The following is a 27,310-nucleotide window of genomic DNA, read 5'->3' as shown; positions in this document are numbered from 1 at the left end:
TTGATTACTCATGTTTTTCATTCATATTTTAACATTCAAAGATCATATATAGTGCAGGTGATGTAGCAATATGCATGATTGTTATTCACATGCTTAAATAAATTAAAAGAAGCTAGCAAATGCACTTTTTGGCTTAAAAGCCCATCCATTTCCTATATCCGCTTACTTTAGCTAAGGGTCACGGGGGCCTGGAGCCTATCCCAACTTTGGAGTTTCTATCTGTAAGCACAATAAATGCCGCGTTCAATGGATCCAGCTAGGAAACAACATACCGCTAGTTGTCGCCACTCTTAGTATGTAGGCACTCTACCCTACACCATTGGAGAGCATTAGGGGTGCCGGAAAAAATCCATTCACGTCCGAATCGCGATTCTTATTTATTACGATTCTGAATCGATCCAAAATGTCCAAGAATCGATTTTTAAAAAAGCATTTTTTTAAAACATTTTGTTGCTTACTCGCTGCGTGCACTGTTTGTCAGGCAACGGCCTCCGTACTACAGCGTCCCCGCGAGGGGAGGATCCGGCGTGCTTCAAACATTCGTGAGCTGCAGCTTAGCATGGCAGACGAAGAGCTAATTCAGCCAGCACCATCTGGGTAAACACTAAAACAACTAAATACAAGTCAGTTTTTACAGCACTTCTAAGCAAATCGTTCTACTTTACGTTCATAAGCTGGGAAAGTTTTCAAGTTTAAAGAAGCCAAGAGAGTTCGAAGTACTAATCTCTTCAGTACTTTTAAGAAGTGAACAGTATCACTGAGACTGAGGCTTATTTTTTCAAGCACACTTTGAGGATGAGAGACGGGCTGCACTCTGCAGAGAGGAAGAGAGTTGAGGATAAATATAGAGAACAGTGATAAAGAGGTAATCATCTCGACTCAAAGCATATTTTATCCAGTGGGGTTATTAGCAGGATGGAGATGAGTCAAATCCACCCAGGCGTCTCTTCCTCTCTCTCTCTCTCTCTCTCTATCCCTCAACTGTTGATCCTTTCTCGTCCTCGCCACCCTACGATGGACCCACTTTGGCACAAAGCCCAGTATCCCTCGTTCTCAACCATTCACGGCACTTTCACTGTTTCAGACTCAAGCTAATAGCTGATGAATGGGGCAGTGCAATATGCAATACATACCAAATGAAGCAATGGTTTTTAATTAAATGTTTCACTTCAGCCTCCATCATATTTTCCCTGTAACACAGGGTTGATTACTGTATAATTTTGAAAGATAGGGGGCAGTGTTCTCAAAGGCAAAATGATATCAGGGACACTACAGAAATGCAAGCTGACTTTTTAAGGTGGACCAGAGATGATTTTGAAGACCAAAAAATATATAAATTAACTGTGTAACTGAGAAAGACGATCACAAACACGAGTCTGACGTGATACAATTTGGCGTCAGTAGTGCAGTTAGCATAGTTTTATTCTGTAGCTAACTGTGACTCAGCAGTATTGAATTGTAGCTATAATGGTGGTGTTTACTTTGTGAATTAATACATCAAACCTAGTGCTATATTTAAGTAAAGTCCAGTGTATTCATCCATTTCTTTGAAAGGTGAAAGTTCAGGTATATCTCAGTTTTAACGCTACCATATTTGAAGATTTCCTCTTTTCTCTCCTTGATTTGTATGTTTAGCTGCTTAACAGGATGGTGTCTACTTCCTAATTTGGTGCCTTGGGGATAAATCTGTTCACCAGTTGAATCACAGCAGAAATAATTCTTAATAATGAAAGACTGATGATAAATGAGCTTTATCATGCAGCAGACTCGACAATTAGATGCCTCCTAACAAACATGCCTTTATAATTTTCATCATCAGTCTTCCTGCTGTTATTTCCCATTTTCTCTCTGTTTCTTCACCACTATGAAACACACAGTTATTTGCTTGCAATCAACAGGTAACACAGAGACCTTTGTTGAATTTTACAGGAACAGAGTAGGATGACATGAATTTACTGAAGAGAAAAAAAATGTTTGATATCACCCCCCTAAAAGTGGCTCAGAAAAAATTGATGGACACGCCAAGAGGAGGCCTATGCTGAGTGAATGGTGAGGAGCTACAAACATATTGAAAATCCTAACAATTATACAAAACCACAACTCATGTCATCTTCATTGTTGACATCCTCAATACCATCTCAACATTTTCTTATGATGTGTTTTGTATATCATGTTTCAATTTTTTTTTCAATTTATTTTCATTTATGTAGCGCCAAATCACAAAAGGTTGCCTCAAGGCGCTTCACAAAGTAGGGTCTAACCTTACTAACCCCCAGAGAAAGTACACAGGTGACAATGGTAAGTAAAAACTCCCTCCGATGAATTGAGGAAGAAACCTCAAGCAGACCAGACTCAAAGGGGTGACCCTCTGCTTGGACCATACTACAGATGCAATTTACACAAAAATTCACAAAACGAAAATGCAGGAGATGCTGCCGGTGTGCAGGACAAGAAGTTACAGAAACAGACGGCTTTCGGTGATGATCCTATGGGCGTCACACAGATTAAGGAGTGATACAATCAGTTTAAAGACGTCCGCACAACAGTGGAGAGCGAGCCACGCTCCGGTCGGCCATCAACATGCTGAAATGACCAGATCATTTCCAAAGTGAACGCTGTGGTGATGCGGGACCGTCGTGTGACTGTCCGAGAAATTGCGGAAGAGGTCGACATTAGGACTTTTTCGGTACATTCCACTGTGAAAGAAGATTTGGCCATGAAAAGAGTGGCGACGAAATTCATGCTGCTGCTGACGGTGGAGCAAAAGCGCCTCCGTGTTGAAGTCTCACAGGACATGCTGTGACATGCCCACCTCTTCCACAATTTCTCGGATAGTCACACAACTGAAAAGTCACCGAAAGCCGTCTGAATCTTCCGAATGGTTTCCACCTGGCTGTTGCCCAGTTTCTGGCAAAATTTGATGTGGCTCTGCTCCAGTCGTTCCGTCTTTTGACTTGAAATGAAAATCCGCTGAGCGCCCAACACGTCCTCACACAAAGGCTGCTTGCCAGAAAATGATGCAATCGAGAGGCGTGAAAAAGTTCACTCATGCACACGAAGGTTCAAGGTTTGCTCATGCAAGCACATGTGATTCAAATCCATCAGGTTTTTGCAAAAAATAAAAAGGTCCGATACTTTTCTAATAGACCTCGTATAACTGAGTATTGTCAGCATAGCAATGAAAGGTAATCCCAAAACACCGCAATATGTGCCCAAGGGGTGCTATATAAAGGGAGAAAAGCAGGGGGCCTAAGACGGACCCCTGTGGAACCCCAAATTTCATGTCACTATGGTTAGAGGTAGTGTTATTGTAAAAAACACAGTGAGATGGTCAGGTATGACGTCAACCATGCAAGGGCACTCCCAGTAATCCCAAAATGATTCTCCAGCCTATCGAGTAGACTATGATGATCCACAGTATAAAACGCAGCACTGAGATCTAATAGCACCAGAACCGTAGTGGTGTCTGATTCCATTGCAAGCAGAAGATCATTCACCACTTTAGTGAGAGCTGTCTCTGTGAATGATATTTTCTAAAAGCAGACTGCAGTGGTTCACTAGGTACACTAGGGTCAAGATTAGATTTCTTAAATGGTATAATCACTGCAAATTTAAAACATTTAGGAACAGATCCAGAAGTTAATGACAGATTAATAATTTCCAGCACACTCGGCCCAAGAGTGGGCCACGTGTCTTTAAACAGTTTTATTGGTATAGGATCAAATAAGCAGGTTGTGCTTTTTGTAGCCGTTACGAGTTTCGTCAGCACGCTTAGTGGGATACTGTCAAATTCTGTAAATCTAGGTAATATCTCAGTGATGGCACCCACCTCAATAACAGGGTGTAGTGGCTGGGTTAAGGCACGCTGGGATATATTTAAACTAATGTCTTCTATTTTCTTCTCGAAGTAATCCAAGACATCTTGTGCTGTGAGTGATGCTTGATTTTGTTGACCAAATCAAAGTAATAGGTCCGTTTTGTAGCCAATAGTGCATGATTATAGTCTAAGATAACATCATGCCACGCAAGGTGGAATACTTCTAATTTTGAACTACGCCATTTCCGTTCTAAACCTCTAGCCTTATGCTTGAGGTCACGCAAGTAATAACTGAACCAAGGTGACTGTGTTTTGGGGGAGCATGGTTTTAACAAAGGTGGCGCAATCATATCGCGTGTTGTTTTGAGTACTGAGTTTAAACTATCAATAAGTTAAATAAAATGTTAAAAGTTAAGTGTAATATTTTGTGCATATTAATACAATTTTCAATGTGTTTTGCATTTCGCATTCAGAATTGCATGTTGAGGTTACGGTTATGTTTAGGGTTGAAATAACAATAAGACGACTTGTCACTTTTTTTTTATTATGTTCAGATAATCCTCCATCTTGTTGTCAATGATTTCACAGCCTCCTGGCTGAGGAATATGTACAAATTTCATGGATTGCTTTTTTGTACATTTTATACTTTTTTGTGAGAACAGACTAATTGATCCTTTATGTTTTTCCAAGGTATGAACGCGGTTTAAAACTGTGACCTTCCGATCACACTGTGGCTCATATCGTATGGCACAATCCTAGCATGTTACATCATCACACCGTGCAACAGACTAGCATTCTACGCAGTCAAACTGGACTCTAGATCACATTCGCCTGTAATGTGATGCTACTCCACTTTTACAACATAAGGGAGGGGCAGTACTATGTGCCATGGGATTCTCTGCCATGTTCATGCCTGCTGTCCACAGATGTGGTTAAATCCCATGGTATTACACAGGGGTCAGATGAGACTGCGCTGCCCTATTAATACGATATTTCTAATGTTTTATGCTACGGTCACATTAACTACAAATGATGGTAATATGCAGTTGGCTTTTGTCACTTGATGGGAGTTCCCGGGCGCGCACGTTACATCTCCATAAGATGTCATGCACATCACTTCAGAGGTGTTATCTGGTTCAAAAACAGTGTTTTTAGTTTTAAAAGTGTTCATTTCTCACTAACCTTTACACACTATGTGAGAAAAATCTTAGATTTATACAGTTACTGCTGTTTTGAAGCGTATTCCATCATTTTGGATTATTCTGTTCAAGTGAACAACCAGCTGACGTTACGCTGCTGTACACTGTGACTGCAGTTGTTGTGTTGTGTCGCTGAGTATTTGCATGAAATAGACTTCAGCTCTATTTTAGCCCCGCCTAGCTGGTGGCAGAGTGTCCGTTGTGTCTTGCAGCTGAAAAACGCTCACTCTGATTGAAAAAGAATGGAAAGTCGCCGTTTTGCCACTTGTTGTTGCTTGTAGCCAATGTGACCAGAGCGTTTGGGACAATATCTAAGACTTTTCTGACTTGGACGTTAGGCATTCTGAGATGCAACCTCACCTCCAGTATTTACCACAATAAACATAGTGTTGAAGAAAAACTTTGACAACTATGTTTACTATGTGGCATTGCACAAGTATTGCAATTCAAGACCTAATGAGGTTATATGTATTTCCTGTCAAAATTGCTAAAATTATTAATTGTATTTGAGTCCAGAGAGTTTCATAACAACTATAACAATGCCCCCTTGCAGCACACCCTCACACACACAGACACACACCTTTCACTGTTTCACCCAGTCCAGTTCTGCAGGTGTTCGTATTTGAATCACAGTTACTAGATCTCACTCTCTCAACTCCTATGTGTTGAGGCTGTACTCGTGACTGCATGAATGCATTTATAAACACTGAGAGGACTGACATCTCAATAGGCTGCTTATTTCCGCACTATCAGCTTACAGCCTATAATTACAGCCAATCATCTTGGATCAAGCCCGTCTGCATGAACAGGGCAATGCAACATCTGCTGCCTTGGCCAGCAGGCCGAGAAGGACAGTTATACTGAAAGGTAAGTCAACTGGGGTTGTGAATGGCATAAGAAAGTCCTATGTTAGCAGGTATGAAAAACTATACTAAAACCTATTTTTTTTTCTGCCTAGGAACAGGTGCCCTAAGGTATTTCATATCTTTCCTCTGCCAGTGAGTTCTTATCTACATTAGGAAATGCTCAAGGGCATTGAGATTAATCTCCAAGGAGGCACATTTGGAGTGCAATAAAGGTAATATTGGAATTCTCAGAAGAAAAACACTTCACTGATGTGCAATTTCTTTATTAAGATCACATTCTATAAGCCTATAAACAGACACTCCAAGTACATCTGAGAGTGTTTTGAAGCTAGTAGAATTGCTCTACTAATGTAACTCAAATGAGTTATAACTGTGAAGCATTTAGGTATTACAAAAACAAGCATATTTGCTAAAGTCTTCTATAATTGGTGACCCTATTCCCTATGGTTTTCCTATTATGACTTTTCTCTAAACTTTAGTTTGCAAATGGTGAAACACATTTAAATTTTAGTTGCTCATTGGGGGGATATAATCCAATCCAGTCCACACACGAGAAGAAGAAGATTTCACTGGAAAAAGCTGTGATTGGCAGATGTGAAGTCTAATTTGTGGCCAACAATACAGACTTTGGTTTATCTCATGTACAAAGCCCAGACCACAAGACCCGTTCGGCTAAATCTGAATGTCATCAGCGGAGTTTGAGGTTTTCATAAAGCTGACAATGACATAAGAACGATTCACATTATTGTTGATCTTGCATATTTGTCATGGAAAGCATGTTTTAATGTCAACGAGAAGAAGCCAGAGAATTTGTAAATCCAAGTTAGCCTAACAGGGCACACCAAGATTTACAAGATTTTCCTAATTTTCCTCCCATGCTTTGTGTTAATGTTTGCTAAAGGGAAATCTACACAGAGTGAAATCTAATAGAGTGTAATGTGATCTAATAGAGACACTCTTGATCCATCTTTTTTGCTATCTAAACTGTGTTTTTCCATCTGCCTACACCCATTCCCATTGGTCTCCCACTTAATCAGACATAGAAAACTGTGGGCTGTGACACAACCCTACTCTGGACCGTTATAGCTATCAGTTATTTCATTTGGCCTTTTGTGGAATCTAAAACTTACACATACATAATCATACCCAAGTCTGAGCATTGCTAGCTTGTCTCTCCTGAACTCTGGACCACAGAGCTGGCAACTGCACACCCAGCAAACATACAGCCTACACTTGCAAAATAAACTGACATTATTGGAGAGTGAGTTAGACAGCAGCAACCAAATACTTTCCCACCAGCAAGACCCCAGCAATATCATAGTACTTCTTCACCGAACTCAAAAACTACTATTTAATACCCTGCAATCGACAGACTGAATTGGGTACAATTGCCAGGGCTAGTTAGGGCCACTCTGATCTCTTATCCGTGGAAAGAAGCAGCACCACTCAAATGAATTTACAATTACTGATTTCAGACACTTGGTTGTCACGCCAACAGTACATCACAGTGTCATCGAGACCATCTATTTGTTTGCGTGTTTGGAAATAAAAGCTATTATAAGGATTTAGAGCTTTACTCACTACACTGCTATTATTTTGAACACAACTGTATCTCAGGAACCGATTCCTAAATACTGTTAGTTGGCAATCAAATCTTGACATAAATTCTTGCCTACAGAGAGACAGTTGAGGGACTTAATAGAGTCTAAAATAAAACAATTAAACATTCCTTCTCTCTCCACATCTCACAATGTTGCTCATCAACAGTTTACTGTTCAGTACCTGGACCTTGTTTGAAAGGTGGTTATCAATTCTCATCAGGATCTTCTGAAGAAATTCAAAAAGTGTACCTCAGGTCACACAGATAGCTCAGGTTCAAAACATCAGGACCTTCTGAAGAAATTCAAAAAGTGTACCTCACGTCACACGGATAGCTCAGGTTCAAAACATCAGGACCTTCTGAAGAAATTAAAAAAGTGTACCTCACGTCACACAGATAGCTCAGGTTCAAAACATCAGGATCTTCTGAAGAAATTCAAAAAGTGTACCTCAGGTCACACGGATAGCTCAGGTTCAAAACATCAGGACCTCTACAGACCTGGCAGAGAGGGCAGCAGCATAATTACAGTGAGGCTGACCAGGTCAGCCTCGCTGGCCTCCTGCAGAACATCACAGCGGAGCTCTGAAAGTGGAGGTCGGTCTTGAAGTCCTGAGCGATTTCTCTCACCAGGCGCTGGAAGGGCAGCTTGCGGATCAGCAACTTATGGATTTCTGATAGCGGCGGATCTCTCTCAGCGCCACGGTTCTGGGCCTGTAACGGTGAGGCTTCTTCACACCACCGGTAGCCGTAGCGCTCTTCTGGGTGGCTTTGGTAACCAGCTGCTTCCTCTGAGCTTTTCCTCCGGTGGATTTACGGGTGGTCTGCTTGGTTCTTGCCATATTAAAGCTTCCTTCAGATCAGCTCTGCCTATTTTGCTGAGCCAGCTCTCTCTGCGGCGCTTAGAAAGCTCATAACACTCCATTCCTTGATGCACAATAGCTGGTAGCTTGTAAAATGACTGACCTGCCTCATTTTTATCACCTATGTTTGAACAACTGAACACAGCACAAAAGTTGACTATTGTTGAAGCTTCTGCAATTGTTTGCCAAATGCACATAGCATATCACAGCAGCCAGCGCGTTGTAATCCAAAATGGCCTCGGGGCGCAAAAAATCACGTGACCGATACATCACACGAAAACTCTCTATATGCTTCATAATATTAATTATCGCACAAATCAAGCAAACTATTTTCAACAAAATCCTTGAAAAATGACATCTATCTATCTAGCTGGCTAGCTCTCTAGCTATTTGCCTTTACACTCTCCTGAGATGTCCAAAGGTTTAAACCCTCACAGCAAAGACCAAGGCAACAAGACTTAGGATTTGATGTTAACAGTAGAGTAGAGTTCCAAATGTGAAATTAAAATATTGCCAGTTAAAGTTAGCTTAATTCAACAAGTGGAATATAATTTATTTTCTCTACATCTTGTAAGACTTTAGCATCAAGCTAATTTCGTTGGCACAGTGACTATGAACCATCCTCGTGTTTCATGCTTTTATGCTCAGACCTACACCCTCTTGGACCTTGTGTTTAGTCTCAGAAGGGGGTCATTAAGGGCTTAAACTGCAATGTAATGAAAATGTTGTGACAACAGTACAGGGTGAAGTAAAAATAGGCTTTTGGGATACAGCTGAACCTCACGCTTAGGAACAGCAGGAGGGTTTTGAGAGAGGAAAATGATGGTTATCTGAACACTCTTGAGACATTGATATTGGCCTTGAGACTGCTGGATGGACTTGATGATAACCCTGAGCATCACTGATCCTGTCATCGTACAGGGTGTTGGCTTTGTCAGAGCGAGAAGGTCAGTGCACGAAAGGTAGCACTTCAATCACTGCTCATGGAAATCTAACTTAACCTTCACTGTGAAGACACGATTTAACAATAAATGTGTGAAATCCCAGCACGGTGGCTTAGTGGTTAACACTGTTGCCTCAAAGCAAGAAGGTTGTTGGATGGCTTCCCATTTGGGGCCTTTCTGTGTGGAGTTTGCATGTTCTGCCCGTGTTTGTATGGGCTCCCTCCAGGTGGTCCAGCTTCCTCCCACATCCAAAGACATGGAGGTTAGATGAATTGGAAGCTTTAAATTCACTGTAGGTGTGGTTGTGGGTGTGAATTTGTTTGTTTGTCTATATGAATCCCTTCAACAGACTGGTGCCCTGTCCAGGGTGTCCCTGCCTTACACCCTGTGATTGCTGGACATTCTCTAGCCTCCCCATGAGCCTGAAATGGAATAAGCAGGTATAGAAAATGGATGGATATGAAATCCATTTAAGGCTGGTCAAAAATTGTGATAACCAGAGAAAGAGCACACGACGGTCTCGTATCCACAGAGTCATCCGTTTAGAAATGGTCCGGTGGCTTGTGCCGCATCGTCACAGCTCGGAGCGCGGCGCGCCAGGCGTCCTTAAAGGGGTCCTTAAAGCTGTAATAACAGTCCTTATTCTCTGTGAAGCCAGATAAATTTTTCAAATGGTTTCCAGGTGCCAGTTTCTAACAGCTTCTGAAAACATTCTGATGGAAAAAAAGTCCTTTTCATTCCGCCATTTCCAGACAATGAAAATCCGACGAAGGGGCGGGACCACTCCTTCCCAAGGCGTGCTCACAGGCGAATGATGTCACTGACAGGCGTGGAAAAACTCACGCATGCACATGAGGGTTCAAGCATGTCTGACGTAAAAACATATGAATAAAATCCATATAGTTTTTGAAAAAAATAAAAAGGACCTATACTTTATTGACAGACCTCGTATAGTTCCTATTTTGATGAGCTGCATTGTTATGACTATTCAAACTATTTGTAGATATGTAAAATATAATTATAAATCATAAAGTAAAATGGTTTACAGCATGCCGTAGCTAAGTAGCATAGCGACCAAACAAACATTTGTATAAAGCGTACTTACATATTTGGTGTGTAGTAGGTGGGCGTGGCTAGGCTTGATACCCGGCCACGCTGGGGGAGTTGAAGACTCATTTGTTTCATGCTGCGGGATCCGTGGATAAGCACAGTCGCCATAGAGCCTCTGAGCCTATATGGGACTTTCTTCTTCTGTAATCAGACATGATGCGAAGGCTGAACTGTCTCGCAAAAACAAGCACGATGAGGGCAGTACAGCTTGGAGGACGTTTGATTAATTTGGCAATTCCATAATTTAACATAATACAAAACATCCAGACAGTTGCACCCTCAAGTGCAACAAAATGTAAGGATTGTAAGCTTGCAGCTTGTTATGCGTCAGTGGCCGTTTTCCCCTTTTGACTGCATTCATCATAATTCTGTGGCTTGTTTTTCCGCCGTATGTTCGCTGGCGTGTTGGATGCAAAGCAAATGAAGAGAAATGTGCTTTGTCCTGGCTCCTTTATCCTGGTGCAGAGGCTGCTTATGCATTTTCTTTTCTTTTTTATTCCTCCCTTTTTTTTCTCTTTTATGCCTGCTAGAACTCCTCCAAGCCAAAAGCACTTCCACATGCTGTACTCCAAATCCAAAACTTGGTGCCAGAGTGAGAGTTAGCCTCAGTTTTGGATTCCAGCCTGTTTTAACCTCTCTGTTTTGGAGCAGCTGCACCACCCTGTACTTTACAGTGAGAAGAGACACCACAGGTATGCTGCACGCTGGCCACCGTGCACTCAAACAAACACACACACCCGTACACATTACTCATTCGCATCAATTCTGCACAACACAAAAGTGAACCTTGCCCTGAATAAATCGTAGTTATTAAGTCAGTTCAATGACAAATTGATTTAATGCATATTTACGTGACGATACAACGGCGTGTCTTCGGTGGTGAACAATAGTCAACGTCTTTCATGTGTGTTGCAGGAAAAATGTAATTAAATGAGTGTTAAGTGATCAAAATCAGAAAATGATACAGCTTCCACCCCCCACCCCCCATTCTGCCATACTACCTGCTAGTAATGTATTACTATACGCAGTTGTAGCATAGCAAATCTTTTGTGATGAAATCCATAAATTAACAAACTGGTCAACCTGTGTAGTTGTAACTGACAAGTATGATGTGTTAAAAAAATTCCAATTATCTCCCCTTGAAAAAAAAAGTCAGACCAGGATTACATGTTGTCCTTCATGCACACCTTCATGTGGTGTGCTCCCTTTGTGTGAAGTCACTGAAATCTGCAAAAAACAGTTTAGGAGTTGTGTAAACAAGGTCAATATACAACACAATGATTAGGGTTGGGTATCGAAAACAGGTTCCTTTCAAGAATCGTTAAATGTTTCGATCCACCAACATCAACAACCTTTTTGCTTAACGATTCCCTTATCGGTCCATCAGTTGACATTACGGCGGAGCGGCTGTTGTTTTTGAGAGTGTTTATTTGGAAAATGGTCATTTCTCTACGTTGATTGCAGACCCGCTGCTGCAGTGGATCTGCAGTCAAGCCTGAAGCAACGAAGCAGTGCTGCGACCCGCTGGTTTGCAAAAGTTTTTCAGAAGGTTTTTCAGAAGCGGTAGGTCAGCAAAGTCTTCATTGACCCCCCTCAAGGCGATTTAAAGATATAGATCCTGAGTCACCTTTTTGCGGATTAAAGTTACTAACTGGGACTCTTGTCAAGAAACAAGAATTGTCCTCTGTTCCATTCCTGCTTTGTGGGACTAAGTGCACAGCTCTGCACAGATTTCGGTCAGAATTAATAACTTCCAAGCGAATTGCTGTTTAAAATCCAATGACAGCTCTTTCCAAATGTAATACAGACAACAAACTACAACAGATCAAAACTGTTTTTTTATTCCAAAATGAGACATCCTCCGTTCTTTATGAATTACATTGATGTTGAAGTGCAGTCGGCTGCAAGAACTCAGCTCAGAGTCTATGGAGTTACATGTCTCATTAATATCTGAAAGGAAATGCTTTGACAAAAACTACAGATTTTATTTATTTCTATTTCTGTTCAGAGATCTAGGATCCATCATGTACATCTTGGATCCAGTGACCATATACAGACTTTATTGATGTCCAGAGATCAAGGATCCAAGGACCAATTTCATATTTATTTACTTTAAGACTCAATAAAATGCTGTTGACATAGAAAACCTGTAAAACCTTTTAGTACACAGAAAATTCACAAGAGGTATTGATAAAGGAATCTATAAAGAATTGGATCGATAAGCAGAATCGATAGATAAAACCTTATCAATACTCATCCCTAACAGTAATGCAACAATTAAACACAAAATTCCCATGTTCTCCCCCTTGATGATGTTGGACCAGAATTAGTGCTGCAGATAAGTGTATGAATTATTCACTTGATGATACAAGCACCAAATTTGGTATAAATCCTTTAGAGAAGTCCTTTAACTCAAAAAAGCCATTAAACACAGAGCGAAATTTTAAGTTTTAATTTATTGGGGGTATAATGGTGAAGTCACTGTTTAATCTGTTCCTCCCTGTATCCATTCTAGAAGTTTGCAATCTTCATCATAATAAATTTTGCTGAGCAAAATTTACTCTGCTGGGATAACATTTGGTCCCAGTCCAAATAGCATTAAATATACTCATCACAGGGCTAAATCAACTCAACACAGTGTAAAATCAACTCTTATTGGAGTAGAACTACTTGAATTGACAAGACAGTGTCACTGACAGAACGGTGCCCCCTAAGGGCCACTTCACACAGCACGAACAAGTATGAATCAGGGCGAATCACAGCAAAACAGCTCGCATTAAAACATCAAGCCGACATCAGCAGGGACACATGGTTGGGCAGGTGTGAATGATCCCGCTGCGATGGTTCCGCGTACATGAAACCGTTGCAGCGGGAACACAGTGTGAGCAGCTGGAGCATGTGGAACCACATTGTGTAGCTGCTGTGGGAAAAAAAATACATGCCACCCGCAGGATTCGAACCTGCAATTTACAAAAGCTCTGATTGGCAGACAGAAACTTTACCACTGCACTACCATCACTGTCCTATAATAAGTGCGTAAAATGCCTGAAGTCAAGAAGGAGATAAACATATTTAAAAAATAAAACCACGACACACCCGCACACATGCGAGACACATGCACCATGTATGTTGCTTTTTGCAATGTTGCACTCATGAGGCACTTAGACAAATTTCACATCCAGCTTGAAAGTGATCATCAGCTCAGTTTTCGTGTAAAACCCCAATTCCAGTGAAGTTGAGACGTTGTGTAAAATGTAAATAAAAACAGAACACAATGATTTGCAAATCCTCTCCATCCTATATTCAATTGAATACACCACAAAGACAAGATATTTAATGTTTAAAATGATAAACTTTGTTTTTGTGCAAATATTTGCTCATTTTGAAATGGATGCCTGCAACACGTTTCAAAAAAGCTGGGATAGTGGTGTGTTTACCACTGTGTTACATCAACTTTCCTTCTAACAACACTCAATAAGTGTTTGGGAACTGAGGACACTAATTGTTGAAGCTTTGTAGGTGGAATTCTTTCCCATTCTTGCTTGATGTACGACTTCAGTTGTTCAACAGTCCGGGGTCTCCGTTGTCATATTTTGTGCTTCATAATGCGCCACACATTTTCAATGGGCGACAGGTCTGGACTGCAGGCAGGCCAGTCTAGTACCTGCACTCTTTTACTACGAAGCCACGCTGTTGTAACGTGCAGAATGTGGCTTGGCATTGTCTTGCTGAAATAAGCAGCGACGTCCCTGAAAAAGATGTTGCTTGGATGGCAGCATGTGTTGCTCCAAAACCTGGATGTATCTTTCAGCATTGATGGTGCCATCACAGATGTGTAAGTTGCCCATGCCATGGACACTAACACACCCCCATACCATCACAGATGCTGGCTTTTGAACTTTGCGCTGGTAACAATCTGGAAGGTCTTTTTCCTCTTTTGTCCAGAGGACACAACGTCCATGACTTTCAAAAACAATTTGAAATGTGGCCTCATCAGACCACAGCACACTTTTCCACTTTGCGTCTGTCCATTTCAAATGAGTTCGGGCCCAGAGAAGGCGGCGGCGTTTCTAGATGCTGTTGATGTATGGCTCTCACTTTGCTTGGTAGAGTTTTAACTTGCACTTGTAGATGTAGCGACGAACTGTGTGAACTGACAATGGTTTTCTGAAGTGTTCCTGAGCTCACGCGGTAAGATCCTTTACACAGTGATGTCGGTTTTTAATGTAGTAACGCATGAGGGATCGAAGGTCACGGGCATTCAATGTTGGTTTTCGGCCTTGCTGCTTACATGTAGAATGTTCTCCTGATTCTCTGAATCTTCTGATTATATTATGGACTGTAGATGGAATCCCTAAATTCTTTGCAACTGAATGTCAAGAAACATTGTTCTTAAACTGTTGGACTATTTTTTTTCACACAGTTGTTCACAAAGTGGTGATCCTCACCCCATCTTTGCTTGTGAATGGCTGAGCCTTTTGGGGATGCTTCTTTTATACCCAATCATGACACTCACCTGTTTCCAATTAGGTGTTCTTTGCGCATTCATCAACTTTCCCAGTCTTTTGTTTCCCTGTCCTATTTTGAAATGTGTTGCAGACATCCATGTCAGAATGAGCAAATATTTGCACAAAACAAAAAAGTCTGAGTTTGAACATTAAATATCTTGTCTTTGTGGTGTATTCAATTGAATATAGGTTGAAGAGGATTTGCAAATCATTCTATTCTGTTTTTATTTACATTTTACACAACGTCCCAACTTCATTGGAATTGAGGTTGTAAGAGCGTGAATGTCCACACATTTTCTAAGTGGCCAGCGAGCGGTTTTAGATGTTCATTTGTGTCACCTGGAAGTTGGCCAACACCTGCCGCAAGAGGGATCGAATGGGCTCTCACAGGGCACACTGTCTTTCAGCTGCTGGTGTGCGCGAATAGTTGTAGCGACATGTACGAGGTGTTGGAGGCAGCTCCAATTTTTCACAAACGGCATGCAATTCCTCCTTCGTGTGCTTGTCGGCTTAGATCGTGTTATGTATGAAAGGACCCTAAAACTAGGTCAGCTCTGCCTTCTCTGCGCATGCATCATCAGCCGCGGTTCACCGATTATTCATTGGTGGACATAATAAAACACAACCTTTCCACTATCTCTCCTTGATGATGTGCAACCAAAAGTATTTTCATTCCTGCACAACTTCATATGGCGTGAAATTTTGTTGAAATCCACCAAACCATTTGGGAAAAGTTGCACTTACAATGTCATTATTATACAGTTCAGTGCACTGGTTAATCGTAAATCCAATTATCTTTCCTTGAAGTTGTCAGAGCAGAATTATTTTTTTCATGCACATCTTCCTATCAGACTGCATGATACATTAATTAAAAATAAAATTTCAGTTCTCTGTCACTGAAGCTGTGATACCGGAGTTATTTAACTTTGTGCATGTCTTCACATGGTGTCCTACCACTGTGTGAAGTTTCACTGAAACAGATCAAATGGTATCAGAAGAGTTGTGTTTACGAAACTCAGACAAGTAGACAGACGGTCTAATATGGTGATTTCTATATAGTGCCCAAATTTTTGTTTGCAGGGAGAATAAAAATTTGCCAGATCTGTTCAGTAATTCACTGCCAAAGCTTTCATGTCATTAACAGTGAATCAACTCCTTTGGCAGTGCTTTCCATCTGAGATGCCGACAAAATCATCAAAGATCTAATTACGCCAGAATTGTTCCAGCAAGTCATTTTGGCACACTTTTCCCCTCAGTGACTCACATTTAATCAGTTTTCTTTTTGCCCAATTTATGACTTTAACAACTTAATTGCAGCAACAGAGGCCTAACGCCCAGAGGCCGAGGGGTGAGATAGACACACGACGGTTTGTAATTCCGCCGTCGAACGTACTCCACTGTGCTGGCAGCTCCAGAAGCGCACATACCTGCACAAGAGCAATTTGTATCCACATACACGGAAGTTCACACAGCCGTCACCACAAAACGAGGCATGAAATACGGCGTGCCGTGTGCCAGCACATGAATCATGGCAGTATGTCATTGTTTTGCTGCCCTAGGCCAGATTCTCAACTCTGCTGCTCCAGACTTTTTCATCCCTCCATTTTCCCTCTGTTTCATAAAACAGGCCAGTTTGCTTCACCAAAAAGCAGACAGCGAGTCTGGAGGAGGGACAAAACTATTATCTCACACACAGCAGCAGCTCGTGCAGGAGTTCCAACTCCAGATAGGATTCTCCAACAAGCTGTTGTCTTCATTCAGATTGATACTTACTGATCTCTAACGTGCCGCGCAGCAGTGGAGGATTTGGCTTTTTCCCCTTAAAATACAGTTAGATGCAAAAGTATATGGACAGTGATGCAATTTTTTAAAATCTTGCCTCGACTGCCACAATGGAGTTGATGTCAAACACTCAGGAACTGCTTGTTGTGTAGATTGTTTGCTTTAATTCAAGGGGGTTTAACCCTTTGAGGTCCAGGGGTATTTTCTCACTTTAACCACACATAGGGGTTAAAGTGAGAAAATTTAACCCCTTTTTAAGGTAGTTTCTTTAAGAATAATGCCCATGTGTTGCATATCAAAATGTTGTGAACAATTTCAGCTTTCTGAATGTGAGACACATATTTGTCTGAAACACTGGATATAAAATGCCCCTAAATCCTGCACAATGTAGTTTTAAACAGTGAATAAATCTGAGATAGCTAGCAGTGCCAAATTTTGTAATAAATTATGTTAATGTGGTGAAAATACATTTGATGCCTGTGCTATCAATTTTTTTTTTGTTTCCAGTAATTATACACTACTGAACACATGATTATGAATGCTACGTTCAATTTCTGCTAATAAATACCCGCAAATCCTTCACACTGTAGCTTTAGTGCAAAACATCACTTTTCAAGGTTTTCTTTAAACAAGTTGGGAGTTAAATATATGAACATTTTTTTATGTATGTCTTTGACTTTACATCAATCATGAAAAAATGCAAACACTATAGTCAGATCTGGGGGCAAATTCTGGTGTCAGCTGTCGCCACATTTATCACTCATCCCCTTAGTTCTAGGATGGAAACCACCCAGGCAAAAACCGGCCCATCCTCACCTCTCCTCCCTTTGGCCTTCTTCAGCCACTGGGGTATTCAACACTCAATTTGATTCAATTTATTTTATTATACAGCGCCAAATCACAACAGTGCTCCCTCAAGGCGCTTCACATGGGTAAAGTCTAACCTTAACCCTGAGCAAGCACACAGACAACAGTGGTAAAGAAAAACTCCCTTTGGTGATATTGAGGAAGAAACGTCAAGCAGACCAGACACAGATGGGTGACCCACTGATTGACCCACTTGATTACTCAAGTTTGCTCAAGCACCTGTGTGGTGGTTCATGCCCAGGGAAACATGCCAGATGGCTGAAAACATCATAGCTGACATTCCCTCACAATGCAAGTGACGCTCTTCATCTGAGTCTCAATAAGTATAAGTAAGTAAGTAAATGTGGTCTATTAAACATTGGGTCTCTCTCTTCTAAGTCCCTGTTAGTAAATGATATAATAATTGATCAACATATTTATTCTGCCTTACAGAAACCTGGTTACAGCAGGATGAATATGTTAGTTTAAATGAGTCAACACCCCCGAGTCACACTAACTGCCAGAATGCTCGTAGCACGAGCCGAGGCGGAGGATTAGCAGCAATCTTCCATTCCAGCTTATTAATTAATCAAAAACCCAGACAGAGCTTTAATTCATTTGAAAGCTTGACGTCTTGTCCATCCAAATTGGAAGTCCCAAAAACCAGTTTTATTTGTTATTATCTCTCGTCCACCTGGTCGTTACTGTGAGTTTCTCTGTGAATTTTCAGACCTTTTGTCTGACTTAGTGCTTAGCTCAGATAATTATAGTGGGCGATTTTAACATCCACACAGATGCTGAGAATGACAGCCTCAACACTGCATTTAATCTATTATTAGACTCAATTGGCTTTGCTCAAAATGTAAATGAGTCCACCCACCACTTTAATCATATCTTAGATCTTGTTCTGACTTATGGTATGGAAATTGAACACTTAACAGTATTCCCTGAAAACTCCCTTCTGTCTGATCATTTCTTAATAACATTTACATTTACTCTGATGGACTACCCAGCAGTGGGGAATAAGTTTCATTACACTAGAAGTCTTTCAGAAAGCGCTGTAACTAGGTTTAAGGATATGATTCCTTCTTTATGTTCTCTAATGCCATATACCAACACAGTGCAGAGTAGCTACCTAAACTCTGTAAGTGAGACAGAGTATCTCGTCAATAGTTTTACATCCTCATTGAAGACAACTTTGGATGCTGTAGCTCCTCTGAAAAAGAGAGCTTTAAATCAGAAGTGCCTGACTCCGTGGTATAACTCACAAACTCGCAGCTTAAAGCAGATAACCCATAAGTTGGAGAGGAAATGGCGTCTCACTAATTTAGAAGATCTTCACTTAGCCTGGAAAAAGAGTCTGTTGCTCTATAAAAAAGCCCTCCGTAAAGCTAGGACATCTTACTACTCATCACTAATTGAAGAAAATAAGAACAACCCCAGGTTTCTTTTCAGCACTGTAGCCAGGCTGACAAAGAGTCAGAGCTCTATTGAGCCGAGTATTCCTTTAACTAGTAATGACTTCATGACTTTCTTTGCTAATAAAATTTTAACTATTAGAGAAAAAATTACTCATAACCATCCCAAAGACGTATCGTTATCTTTGGCTGCTTTCAGTGATGCCGGTATTTGGTTAGACTCTTTCTCTCAGATTGTTCTGTCTGAGTTATTTTCATTAGTTACTTCATCCAAACCATCAACATGTCTATTAGACCCCATTCCTACCAGGCTGCTCAAGGAAGCCCTACCATTATTTAATGCTTCGATCTTAAATATGATCAATCTATCTTTATTAGTTGGCTATGTACCACAGGCTTTTAAGGTGGCAGTAATTAAACCATTACTTAAAAAGCCATCACTTGACCCAGCTATCTTAGCTAATTATAGACCAATCTCCAACCTTCCTTTTCTCTCAAAAATTCTTGAAAGGGTAGTTGTAAAACAGCTAACTGATCATCTGCAGAGGAATGGTCTATTTGAAGAGTTTCAGTCAGGTTTTAGAATTCATCATAGTACAGAAACAGCATTAGTGAAGGTTACAAATGAGCTTCTTATGGCCTCAGACAGTGGACTTATCTCTGTGCTTGTTCTGTTAGACCTCAGTGCTGCTTTTGATACTGTTGACCATAAAATTTTATTACAGAGATTAGAGCATGCCATAGGTATTAAAGGCACTGCACTGCAGTGGTTTGAATCATATTTATCTAATAGATTACAATTTGTTCATGTAAATGGGGAATCTTCTTCACAGACTAAGGTTAATTATGGAGTTCCACAAGGTTCTGTGCTAGGACCAATTTTATTCACTTTATACATGCTTCCCTTAGGCAGTATTATTAGACGGCATTGCTTAAATTTTCATTGTTACACAGATGATACCCAGCTTTATCTATCCATGAAGCCAGAGGACACACACCAATTAGCTAAACTGCAGGATTGTCTTACAGACATAAAGACATGGATGACCTCTAATTTCCTGCTTTTAAACTCAGATAAAACTGAAGTTATTGTACTTGGCCCCACAAATCTTAGAAACATGGTGTCTAACCAGATCCTTACTCTGGATGGCATTACCCTGACCTCTAGTAATACTGTGAGAAATCTTGGAGTCATTTGTGATCAGGATATGTCATTCAAAGCGCATATTAAACAAATATGTAGGACTGCTTTTTTGCATTTACGCAATATCTCTAAAATTAGAAAGGTCTTGTCTCAGAGTGATGCTGAAAAACTAATTCATGCATTTATTTCCTCTAGGCTGGACTATTGTAATTCATTATTATCAGGTTGTCCTAAAAGTTCCCTGAAAAGCCTTCAGTTAATTCAAAATGCTGCAGCTAGAGTACTAACGGGGACTAGAAGGAGAGAGCATATCTCACCCATATTTGCCTCTCTTCATTGGCTTCCTGTTAATTATAGAATAGAATTTAAAATTCTTCTTCTTACTTATAAGGTTTTGAATAATCAGGTCCCATCTTATCTTAGGGACCTCATTGTTATGTGTCGGACGCGGTCGGAGCACCGACCCAGCGTTTGACAGGACCCAGCACGAAATAAGCAGAGCACGGTTCAAAAGATAACAGAATTTAATAATCATAATAAGTGCAGTGATAAACAACCAAAAATGTCCGCGGTCTGGTGAGGTGAAAACACGGCACGCTCTCAGCAGTGCAAACGGTCCGGAGCCACAGCAGTTCGGACCCAGGGACCCCGCCGACACCCCCCAGGTGGCCGCGACAAATCGAGTCTGTGAAGAAAGAAAACATGAGGTGAGTCCAACACTCTCCACCCAGAGAGACACAGCTCAAAGGTGCACACAATCAGCAAACACTTCCTGGCTTAAATATATCAGCTTCTCACCCTGCAGGCATGGAACAACTCAGTTCAAATCTCCACTGCAGCAGAAGCTGATTAGACAATTAGCATAACGTGACAGCTCAATAACACAAGGTGTGAGGGACACCAAATCCACTGTCATTACTTCATAAAAGTCACCAAAACCAAATTACCTCAGGAAGTGTGCTGAAGAGCGTGAGACCTCACCCAATCCTCCTTCACAGACTGTGGCGTCAAACCTGGAGCGGTCTCTGCGTCCGCAATGGTGAGATTGTTCTCCTGACGTCGATCTCACACGTCTGCTCACAAGGTCGAGTCTCTGGCAATCACACACTGTGCATTCAAGGCTTAAATGCAGCAATCTCTGATCAAGACAGAATACACCACAGCTGTGAGTCCTGATGACCTGCACGTGAAAACAAGCCTCAGGTGTTCAGGGTGAGGTCCTAATGCTCAGCCACTCAGTCCTGAATGCATACCACCTGGTGGGAGAAACAGAAACCAAGCCAGCCAAACACCCCAGCACACAACACTCATAGTACCATATCACCCCAATAGAGCACTTCGCTCTCAGACTGCAGGCTTACTTGTAGTTCCTAGGGTTTGTAAGAGTAGAATGGGAGGCAGAGCCTTCAGCTTTCAGGCTCCTCTCCTGTGGAACCAGCTCCCAATTCAGATCAGGGAGACAGACACCCTCTCTACTTTTAAGATTAGGCTTAAAACTTTCCTTTTTGCTAAAGCTTATAGTTAGGGCTGGATCAGGTGACCCTGAACCATCCCTTAGTTATGCTGCTATAGACGTAGACTGCTGGGGGGTTCCCATGATGCACTGTTTCTTTCTCTTTTTGCTCTGTATGCACCACTCTGCATTTAATCATTAGTGATTGATCTCTGCTCCCCTCCACAGCATGTCTTTTTCCTGGTTCTCTCCCTCAGCCCCAACCAGTCCCAGCAGAAGACTGCCCCTCCCTGAGCCTGGTTCTGCTGGAGGTTTCTTCCTGTTAAAGGGGAGTTTTTCCTTCCCACTGTCGCCAAGTGCTTGCTCACAGGGGGTCGTTTTGACCGTTGGGGTTTTTACGTAATTATTGTATGGCCTTGCCTTATAATATAAAGCGCCTTGGGGCAACTGTTTGTTGTGATTTGGCGCTATATAAATAAAATTGATTGATTGATTGATTGAAGTAACTGGTTGTTTGATACAAAGTCATTTCAGTGCTACCTACAGATCCTCCAACAAGGCCTAGTCCTAAAGACATCCAATGAACACCTTTGGTCGCTGGTTAGCCTCCAACCCCAACAACCATACAGTAAGACAGCAAGTACCTGGACCCGAAAGACTTGAACTTTCATTCTCTTACAAAGGTATTTTCATCTCCAACCGACTCTGTCCATTGACCCCCATGATTTCCACAGCAGGATCACATTGTCATAAAATGTCATGCTTGGTGAGTTATGGCACTAACCTATCCTTTGACCTTACTGACACACCGCTAGGCCTAGCCAGCCCGCAACCTGAAGTCAACCCCTATGTGCAGCGTTTAGCATGAGAGTGACCTGCTCTTTTCCTGCATATGTGGGTCTCACCTATCTGTTGGTGGGGAAGTGTATTTGTGTGCCTGACTCACCGCTTGATCCTTCTGTCATCCCTGTGACCAGCTCTCCCATCCGGTCACACTCATCGCACCTACTTCTGCCCGGTGGCCAGTCTGCGCTTCACACAGACAGTTCAGATTTGTTGAAAGGTGAAACACATACAAAAAACCCATTGTGGTGTGCATTGACAGCCTCTTCGTCTCGTAGTGTAGCAGCAGCATCCTTGGTGTCATTAGCGAGGTTGCATTCTGCTGTCTCTCCACAACAAAGCCATCACCCTCCTCAGACTTCACAGAGATGCGGCTCATATCAGCTGGTGAGTCAGACCGCCACATCAGTATTGACCCTGCCCAAACCTACCTACCCCACCACATCAATAACCCAAATTAATTTCCTTAAACACATGGCTCAGTTTGAAAAAGTTAATTTTCTGCAAGAATTCATATATTGATATCTTGTGTAGAAATAGTGATTAAAAGCCATTGTGAACATTGCTCCCAAGATGTGAGGGCCACTTCTACTCTTCTGTGGTAAATTCGAGTCGATTAAAGCATTCTGAGGTGCCGCATTCTTCACAATATCATGGATTCCCCAATCTGAAAAAGAGTACACATCATTCAATACAGAGATAAATAATTGTGGTCAAACCAGAAACGAGGAATAAAGGATGACACAAACACCTGCAGGTTATGGGCTGTTGGCAAAGGAATGAAGAATTCCGGGATTCATGCTGCTCTTGCTAAAATGTGACCCTGCCATCAACAAACTGCAACACGAACCATTGACGTGCTGGAGCAGTCAGTCTTTTCTCACGCGCTGCTCATCCACTTTTTGTGCCTACTGAAACTTCATCCTCTTATCTACTTCAAGGATTGATGAGTTGTGCGTTCAGAGATGCACACCTGCACATCACTTTTGCTGTTATTTGCCTACATGTGGCCAAGACAGTCTTACCTCTCTTAATCTATTGGCAGTCACTGACCCAAGAAGTTGATGCTGTTGGTGGCACATTAATTTTAGAGAATTGTGGAAACGTGGAAACAGTTTAGTCCTAAAATGGCATGCGTAACCACATTCAAATTCCTTCAAAACAGTGCAATGCTCGCACTCTGCTACTGCGGCTACGCATTATCCATGTGATTCACTTTCATGAAATGGTTACCGCAAAGTTTGCAGAATAAACACATTCCAGATATTTTTTACAGCAGTAAATGGGTAGTGTTTCATTGCATGATGTGCACGCTCAAAGCATTTTACAATTATGTATGTAATGCACATGTTGTTACTGTGCTGCCATGCAAGATGCACAACTACACACCAAGACTACATTTGGGATTAAGGGTGTATTTGTGATTGTCCTGTCTCATCAAGGAAGTGAACCTATGACCCTCAGGTCACACACCTATTTATCTGGTGACAATTTCCCCAAAATTTAATCTTTTTAAAAGTTTTCAGCTACACAGTGGCCAAATTAATGGCATTATGTGGCACCTGCAGAGCAAGCAGCTCAGTGGGTTGGGAGTTGGGCTAACAATACACAACAGCGGACACAGTTCGGTGACTATTCAATATTCCAAGGGCTCAATGGTCCAAAGGTTCATTGGTCCAAAGGTTCATCAGGCTGGATGTGGAGACAAAGCAATGCCTGACCGAAAAGCTCCTGCACGGCGGAGTAGCATGCAGGCAGATGCCCAGAACATTAGCACAACCCTGCTACCAGGCCAGAAGCCAAATGAGGACGTGCTATGGAGAAACGTTCAAATCTCGAGGAAGATTAGAGTAGAAAGGTGTTGCTGCTGTTTTGAACAGGTTTTTTTTTTGGGGGGGGGGGGGGGGGGGGCTAATGGACCTTCAGAATAATGATCCATCCCTGCACAGTTTAGCAAATTAGCTAACAGCTAATCAGCGAAGCTAACACTTTCGTTAATGGATTAGCTTTTTAGCCATCAGCAGACCAATTAGCATCTACAAAATTAGTAGTTCTGCTAGCATACAGTAAGCTAACTTCTTTGTTTTTTAAGTTTAACAAAGAAGAAAAATGTTTCTAAACCCAAAAATCACAGGTGTTTCTTTTGGTCCTTCTACATTCAATAAGTAAAAGTGACAAATTCCACAAAGGACACACACATCACCTCAAGGGGATGGAGAAGCAACATTAATAGAGTGTTAAAATCATTTTCCATGAGTATTTTTATTTTTAACAGTTCTTATTTGTTTAATACTTTCTGCACTGTTGACGAACTAAGATGAATGGAAATGACTGTTTAACTTCATTTGTTCATTTAATTCACATCTTAGCATGCACAAACATTTTACTAATCTCCATGTTTACACTGCAACATATTTCAGTCTGTTGTTCATGGGTTTAGAGCCAAAAAAGAAAAACTAAAGCTAAATTTGTATAATAGGTACGGTCGGACATCCAGGTCCCTGATATGCACGCACATAGCAATGCGCATAGTAACCAGTGAGCCACTGAAAACAACCCACTGTCGCGCTCATTTCCTACTTGACATCCATCGTGCTTGCATCATTCTGCCACGTTTTTTTCTACTTAATATACACCAGTTTTCACAGAGAATGCCACGATCGTGTGTTGCAGTTGGCTGTACCAACCATGATAAGTTAAAAGATCAGAAAGTGTGTTTTTTCTGAGCTCCCAAAGCACCACAAAAGTCCAGACAGAAGGGATAAATGGCTGGCTACTATCAGCCAAGTAAACGAGGATGGTCAAGGAAATAACGCCGCCGGATCGCTAGTTGGCATCGTTTATGGTTGGAACTATGACGGTATCTGATCGTCTTTGAACCTTCGACTTTCGTTCTTGATTAATGAAAACATTCTTGCCAAATGCTTTCGCTTTCATCCGTCTTGCGCCGGTCCAAGAATTTCACCTCTCGCCGCACAATAGGAATGTCCCCGGCTGTCCCTCTTAATCATGGCCCCACTTCAGAGAAAGAAAACCCACAAAATAGAACTGGAGGCCACTATTCCATTATTCCTAGCTGGGGTATTCAGGCGACCAGGCCGGCTTTGAACACTCTAATTTTTTCAAAGTAAACGCTTCGGACCCCGTGGAACACTCAGCAAAGAGCATCGAGGGGGCGCAGAGAGGCAGGGGCTGGGACAGGCGGCAACTCGCCTTGCGGCAGGCCGTCACCTCGATCATGAGATCCAACTATGAGCTTTTTAATTGCAGCAACTTTAACTGCAGCAGCTTTTGCACACCTATCAAGGTTCTCCCCATCCTCATATCCCATTTGGCATGACCAAATCGGCAGGCATTTGCGAATAAACAACGGTAAAGATGGCTATATCCACAATGGTTGTGAGTGTGCGGACAGTTTGTTTTCAGCGACAATCCAACATGGCGGCCACAACTAAGCGGAAGCGACGTAGGCCTGATTGTACTTATAAAAGTTAGCTGTTAGCGGTAGCTCCTGCTACATGTTTTAGCGCTTTATTAGTTTTGCATTATCGGTTAACTTTTCAGTTAGCAGATTAGCAGTTACTGAAGCTCATTTTTAACTTAGCTGTGTAGATAGAATAGATGGAACTTCAATAGTAAACAAATCAGCATTTGTGGAGGAACAGGTGGCGGCTGAATAAGACATCCATCATCATATCACTCAGCTCACACATACCTGGGAATGAGAAAAGTTTTCAGCAAGCCAGCGCTGAACAAATAAGATAGTTTTTCCAGTATAGTGCCTGGAATTGTAAACTAGATGTCTGGATTGTAATTTTCTTTTCCCAGCAGAATCAATAGATTCTGCAGTGAACCTGCTGGAGCGTGCATCTCAGCATAATGGACCCACAAGTTCCCATCTGTCAGTGAAAGAGATCTCAGTGCTTCCTGTTTCCTCGCTAGGCCCAAACAAAGAAGACAAAAAATGTGATGACATTTATTGGAATTCCTACTGTCAGCTGGAAATTGAGTACAGGAAAAAATGATGATTAACCTTGAACTGAAAGAAACACACAAAGTGTTTTTTTTTTTAACAAGCAAAACTGTCGTCGCTTTTGGCCCATAAGGAGGATAAAGTCTTTATTGGAGTACTGGTGCTAATGCTGTTAGCATACAAAATTTAAAAAAAGTTGAAAATTTCACTCAAAGGAAATACTGTAGCACAGACTTCTTACATGATCTCTTCTGACAATAAGCCAAAAAAGTCATATTATTAAAGATATTTGGACTAAAATGCTCAGAAAGGACAGAGAGACTTTCACAATAACTTGCTGCCACAACTAGCGGCCTAGTTGCTATCAGCGCAGAGTTTGAGCTCAGCTAAACAGTACCACGTGTCACTGAAGTGACCACGCCAAAAATGACAGTGGATCCAGAAACTATTCACAGCGCTACACTTTTTCCACATTCCTTTATACTACAGCCTTATTCCAAAATGGATGGAATTAATTTTTTCCTCAAAATTCTACACACAATACTCCATAATGACAATGTGACAAAAGGTTTTTTTTTTTTTTTTGGCGGGTGGGATTTTTTGCAAATTTATTAAAAATAATAATAATAATAAAAAAACTAAGAAATCACATATACATAAGTATTCAACGCCTTTGTCATCAAGCTCAAAATTGAGTTCAGGTGCATCCTTGAGATGTTTCTACAGCTTTATTGGAGTCAATCTGGGTTAAATTCAATTAATTGGACATGATCTGGAAAGACACACCTGTCTGTATATAAGGTCCCACAGTTCACAGTGCATGTCAGAGCACAAACCAAGCATGAAGTCAAAAGAATTGTCTCAAGGCACAAATCTGGTGAAGGGGACAGAAACATTTCTGCTGGTTTGAAGGTCCCCATGAGCACAGTGGCCTCCATCATCCATAA

The 27,310-nt window shown here is 41.4% G+C and overlaps 1 long non-coding RNA gene across 1 annotated transcript; it reads left to right on the top strand.

Moving 5' to 3' along the window:
• LOC117531100 lies at positions 1-25,389 on the top strand. The gene is made up of 4 exons (XR_004566521.1): positions 1-12; positions 14,452-14,462; positions 20,319-20,330; positions 25,197-25,389. It is a non-coding gene; the product is annotated as an uncharacterized LOC117531100 (long non-coding RNA).
• Positions 25,390-27,310: the final 1,921 nt, after the last annotated feature.

This window comes from Thalassophryne amazonica, chromosome 18 (assembly GCF_902500255.1).
Source record: "Thalassophryne amazonica chromosome 18, fThaAma1.1, whole genome shotgun sequence".
Taxonomy (NCBI): domain Eukaryota; kingdom Metazoa; phylum Chordata; class Actinopteri; order Batrachoidiformes; family Batrachoididae; genus Thalassophryne; species Thalassophryne amazonica.
The sequence above is the reverse complement of the archived record's forward strand: the minus strand, read 5'-3'. Positions and strand labels throughout refer to the sequence as shown.